This window comes from Brassica oleracea, chromosome C3 (assembly GCF_000695525.1).
Source record: "Brassica oleracea var. oleracea cultivar TO1000 chromosome C3, BOL, whole genome shotgun sequence".
Taxonomy (NCBI): Eukaryota; Viridiplantae; Streptophyta; class Magnoliopsida; order Brassicales; family Brassicaceae; genus Brassica; species Brassica oleracea.
In genome coordinates this window covers 30621460-30627985 of record NC_027750.1, presented here as the reverse complement: position 1 = coordinate 30627985, position 6526 = coordinate 30621460, and positions in this window count along the sequence as shown.

The window sequence follows — 6526 nt, the reverse complement described above, 5'->3', positions numbered from 1 at the left end:
TGTCTCTAGAGAAGAAGGTTAGCAAACTGAGGGAGGTTGCTATTGATGAACGTGAGAGAGCAATGAGGCTGGAACGTGATTTGACTGAGAATCGCAAACAGATCAGGATGCTCAACAGTGGATCCAAAGAGTTGGATAAGATACTCTCGATGGGTCAACCAGCCAAGGCGAATTGGGGATTGGGATATCGAGGAGCTGAGAGTGCTAAGGAAGTACAACAGAAGGGGCTATCACCTTTTGTGCATGGGAGCACATCAAAAAGTGGAGCCAAAGGAGCTTGCCAGGAAGTACGTCGGGACGTACGACAGGGAGTAAGGCAGGAAGTTCTACAGCGCGCAGCTGTGAGTAACAAGCCGAAAGTAGTACATCAGTGCAACAACACGAAGGTCAGACAGGAGGTTCTGAAGCATGGTTGTGCAGCTGGTACAAGGAAGGAGACTGATCGGTGCATCAGCAACTGTGTCAGGCCAAGCAAGAAGGAACATCGGATATGCTGTTGGTTCTGTGGGAAGGTTGGACACAAGAAGGTGGAGTGTTTTGCTCGTGAAAAGAGCAGAAACATGGCCAAGAAGGTGAACAAGACGTTCACTAAGCCCAGGAGGGTTGAAGAGGTGTCCTTAGCTAAGAGTGGCTTACTTGATGAGATCAAGGATGAGACATCATAAGATGGATGCAGCTCTGGTAGGAGTGATCTTGAGGTTGATCAAGAAGCATCAAGCGTGGAGTCAGGACACGGAGTTGTCTGTGACACAAAGGGGAAGGAGATCGAAGTGCGTCAGGAAGTGGTGCGAGATGATCTTCAGGGGTGTGAAATCACTCTAATACAATAGCAACGAGTGCAGAGGGCACTCGGTGCTGATGGGGAAGGGCTCATGGTCAAGGAGACGACACATGAAGGTAGCCAGGTCCTCAACAAAAGTGGGTCGAGAGGTAGCTCGACAGGTGCGTCAGATCGTGATGCAGTACTTGTTATTCCGCTGCAGCAGGGACTGTGTCATGATTATACATGAAGAAACAGACGGATGGGTCTGTAAGGCTTGACATCTAAGCATCTGTGTTTTAGCTTAGTATGAAATCAAGCAGGGGGAGAATGATGATGTTCTGGTATAGAGAATGCATATCTCATGGGGGAGAAAAGCATGGTGTGGTGCACATCTCGTGGGGGAGAAAAGCACATTTGGTATGAAAGTTTCCAGGTGAGGAACATGGTTGCAACGTGGTTGCTGAACCAGAAGAGTGTTGTGCTTGATCGGCACACAAAGCTAAAAGGGGGAGATTGAAGATGTAAGATGTCTGCCCTGAAGTAGTCGCTGACGTAGTTGCTGAAGCAGACGTCGGGTTAAGTGGTGAAGACCATGTGGAGTCAAGATGCTGAGCTGGAGTCGTGTAGACTTGGAGAGCAAGGGAGTATCTTGGAGATATGGAAAGAGGAATAAACTTGAGGAGCAAGTTTATGATTTAAAGAAAGAGGAATAAGTGCATTCCAAGAAAAAGAAAGTTGCACTTATTGTTATGGAAGATGTCCATACATGTTGCCTTGGAGACTAGGGTTTTGGGAACATGGAGAATAACTATAAGATAGCTATGGGGTCGTCTGTATAGTTATAGAGACACAGAGGCTGATCTTATAGAAAGAGAGAGAAGCTATTGGAAGTGTTCTGGGTCGTGCTGAAGCAGTGGCTGAAGTACTCGACGGAAGAGAGACACAAGCGGGTAGATTAGGAATCTTTCAGTAACAGTTGTTAGGGTGTAATAGACTGTGTAAAGCTGATTAAGCAGAACTTGTAATAGAGTGTACAAGGCGATTTCTAATAAAACTATTGGTGTGTGCTTGTGTATTTTGTCTCTCTTGATTTACCTTCTGCATTACTTATTATTGTGTCATCTTGCACTAACAGTAAGTTGACTATATAAAATTTGAGCATGATCATTTCAAACTAAAGTATAGGTAGGTTATATGCATTTGTTATATTGTAGTTAATATATTTTAAATATTACATAAATCAAGTGATTCACGTTTTCGTAAAAATAAAATTCAAGTTCATTATTGAACTGTACTCGTTCGTAATAAGATACGTTAAATATGATGTATTTTTAGGTTCATTTAATAACATTAAGTTTAAATTTCATTAAGAAAACTCATTAATTTAACTGGAAAAACAAACATTAAAATAGGTAGGTTCATTTAATGACATTAAATTTAAATTTGATGAAGGAAAACTCATTAATTTAAATGGAAAAGACAAGCATTAAAATATGTAGTTTAATTTAATTTTCAGTGGCATAGAAGTGTAAATAAGTTAGAAAACTTAAGGGTATTTTTTAATGGGTATTTCTCTTTTAATAATATAGATTTATCCTAAAGATTAGCATGATTATGACTGCCCTCATACTACTACAGTTATTATGCTATAACTTGTAGTGTTACTATGTTATCTAATGTTCTTTCCAGAGAAAAGTTTGTTCTTGTGATAGCATTATTGTTTATGTTGTTTCTTTAATTTATACGTTTATTCTCTATTATCTAGCATGAGAACACAGGTTCTAAAAGGTTCGTCTCTTGCTTTCCGTGTTTTTAAAAGAAGACCACTTACTTGATGATGAGAAAAAACAAATTAGATAAGAAGTTTATCAATTCAAACATTCCCATAATTATTGATATCTATTAATTAAGATGGTGTCTGTCCATGTCGGAATCATTCCAATTTTTATCTAGACTTGTACTAAAACACTTTTAAGTGCGATTAACTCGATCAACTTGTACTTAATATTCTTTATGAGAATCGTTCTTTTGATAGATGATTAAAGGGAATGTGAAATACAATAAACTTGCAATGATACCCATGTATTTATAAGATAATAAGAAACTATATTATGTGTTGAATTTATTCTTCCACCCGATAACATCGCCACTAAAGAAAGAGCGGTGGTAAAAAGCCTATGTTCTAAGACGGTGCGATTAAGTAGGTGTCTAGAGATTCCGTAAGTGTTTGTCCACGCTTCATCAGTTTGAAACATTATTGCTAAACGAAACTCTTAATCATCATCTACAAAAAGTCGATTTCATCTGATTTAAGGCCCAAAAAGCTTCACTATATATGTGATTCTCGTGCTAGAACTTCTTGCTAACTATTTATAAGTTTGTTTGGCGGCTTTTCGATAAAGTTAATATAACCAAGTTTAGCATTTTTTTTATTAAGTAATATCCCACACCAGTTGCCTCATTAGATAGTTGTTAGACATAACCTATTGGTCACGTTGAATATGTTGAGAGAGTTGTGGATTGATTTGTAATTATTTAATTACATAAGTGAGTTTAGGCAAGTAACATTCTTGTATTAGCTTAAATTTATGTATTACAAACGATGTTTTCTTTGTGAATCAATACGGAAAATCTTTATACCAAACTAGGGGTTTTGACATGATATCAAAATTATAACCTAAGAATTAAAATTTTCGATCTTCTATTTTCAATTTTTTTTTGTAGATCTAGTAATCTCGATCCAAACGAAATACTCCTCTATCGACATCAATGAGTTCGAAAGGTTCTAATGGAACCAAAGAAGGTTCGGCTCTTTCATCCAAGTTGCGGTCTGAAACTAGGCGAAGGATTGACGTGTATGACTTGTCTTCTGGCAAATATTCATGAAGCTATCATCTCACAACCACAACTTTGGGGTCTAACTATGACTAGTAATCCTTGAATATTTGAATTACATTAAAGACAAGGAAAAGTTTGGGTTTATAGACAGTAATATCCCCAAACCTGCTAAAGACTCAGGTTGGTGGGCGAACAATGCGACGGTGGTATCATGTATCAAGCTAAGATAGCACCCGACCTAAGCAGTGTGTTATCTCATCATGAAGTATTGGATAGTACATGGATCAAGCTTGACATGGTTGTAAAATCCAATACTTTTGAAATTGTAATATTAAAAGCATATATAGTGTCACTAAGTTTATCTGTAACCAAAATACAATCTACAATCCACAAATAGGGTCACAAACAAGGTTGTTCAAGGGTTGTGATTACTCTATTTTATACTGATATATAGATGGATTTTGTAAATTGTTTTATGTTTTGGGGAAAAAAATGTTTGAAGCTATGATGAGAACAACAATAAAAGACGTTCTAGAAGCTTATTGGCTTTGTCAAGTACACATCCTGCACTTTCAGCTTAAGATAGGAACAACATTATTATAATAAAAACTATTTCACAGAATCGCGCAAACTTTATCTTTGATCTGTAAATGCAAGATGCAAACACATAGTACACAAGATAAATCAAGAGACAAATACAAAAGCAAACACCAATGCTTTTATTAGTGTCTCCTTTAAACAATCTTTACAAGACTTGTTATTCAGCTTTTACACGTCTAGTGTTAACACCCTAACACACGATACTGAAAGATTCCTAAGCTACCCGCTTATGTCTCTTCTCCGTCAAGTACTTCAGCCACTGCTTCAGCACGACCCAAGAACACCTCCAATAGCTTCTCTCTCTCTCTATAAGATCAGCCTCCGTGTTTCTGTCTCTATACATACGACCTCATAGCTATCTTATAGTTATTCTCCACATTCCTGAAACCCTAGTCTCCAAGGCAACATGTATGGACATCTTCCATAACAATAAGTGCAACTTTTCTTTTCTTGTAATGCACTTATTCCTCTTTCTTTAAGTCATAAACTTGCTCCTCAAGTTTATTCATCTTTCCATATCTCCAAGATACTCCCTTACTCTCCAAGTCTACACGACTCCAGCTCAGCATCTTGACTCCACATGGTCTTCACCACTCACTACGACGTCTGCTTCAGCAACTACGTCAGCGACTACTTCAGGGTAGCATCTTACATCTTCAATCTCCCCTTTTTAGCTTTGTGTGCCGATCAAGCACAACACTCTTCTGTTTCAGCAACCACGTTGCAACCACGTTCCTCACCTGGAAACTTTCATACCAAATGTGCTTTTCTCCCCCACGAGATATGCACCACACCATGCTTTTCTTCCCCATGAAATATGCATCATCTGTACCAGAATATCACCATTCTCCCCCTGCTTGATTGCATACTAAGCTAAAACAAATGCTTAGATGTCAAGCCTTACAGACCCACCGTCTGTTTCTTCATGTATAATCATGACTCAGCTCCTGCTGCAGCGGAATAACAAGTACATCATCACGATCTGACGCACCTGTCGAGCTACCTCTCGACCCACTTCTGTTGAGGACCTGGCTTCCGTCATGTGTCGTCTCCTTGACCATGATCCCTTCCCCATCCGCACCGAGTGCACTCTGCACTCGTTGCTACTGTCTTGGAGTGATTTTGCTATCACACCCCTGAAGATCATCTCGCACCAGTTCTTGACGCACTTCGATCTCCTTCCCCTTTGTGCCACAAACAACCTCGTGTCCTGACTTCAGACTTGATGCTTCTTGATCAACCTCAAGATCACTCCTACCAGAGCTGCATCCATCTTCTGATGTCTCATCCTTGATCTCATCAAGTAAGCCACTCTTGGCTAAGGACACCTCTTCAACCCTCCTGGGCTTAGTGAACATCTTGTTCACCTTCTTGGCCATGTTTCTGCTCTTCTCACGAGCAAAACACTCCACCTTCTTGTGTACAACCTTCCCACAGAACCAACAGCACATCTGATGTTGCTTCTTGCTTGGCCTGACATAGTTGATGATGCACCGATTAGTCTCCTTCCTTGTACCAGCTGCACAACCATGCTTCAGAACCTCTTGTCTGATCTTCATGTTGTTGCACTAATGTACTACTTTCGGCTTGTTACTCACAGCTACGCGCTGTAGAACTTCCTGCCTTACTCCCTGTTGTACGTCCCGACGTACTTCCTGACAAGCTCCTTTGGCTCCACTTTTTGATGTGCTCCCATGCACGAAATGTGATAGCCCCTTCTGTTGTACTTCCTTAGTACTCTCCTTCCTGCCTTACTCCCTGTTGTACGTCCCGACGTACTTCCTGAAAAACTCCTTTGGCTCCACTTTCTGATGTTCTCCCATGCACGAAACGTGGCAACCCATTCTGCTGGACTTTCCTCAACTTTCTAACCTCCTGCTCCAAAGACTCATTCTTATCTTTTACAGTCGCAAGTTCTTCCAGCACTTCTTCAAGCAACTTGGTTTGCTTCTGAGCCACATTCTCCCATCTCAGATTCTGATCCTTGAGATTCAACCACTTGTTGTATAACATGTGATACTCCTCATCACCTGTACCAACATCTGAATCTGAGGATTCACTAGATTCCTCATTGCGTGCACCAAATGCAACTCGTGATATTCCTCATCACCTGTACCAACATCTGAATCCGAGGATTCACTAGATTCCTCTTTGCGTGCACCAAATACAACAAGGTTTTTCATCACCTTTCCATCTTCCTCAGACTCTGAATCATCAGACGACTGCAGTGGAACTCTTTTTTTCTTCTTTGAGTTTGGACATTCACGATGTGTGTGTCCAACACCTCTACACTCAGAACACTTAAGTTCTCTCCGTTGTGCTACA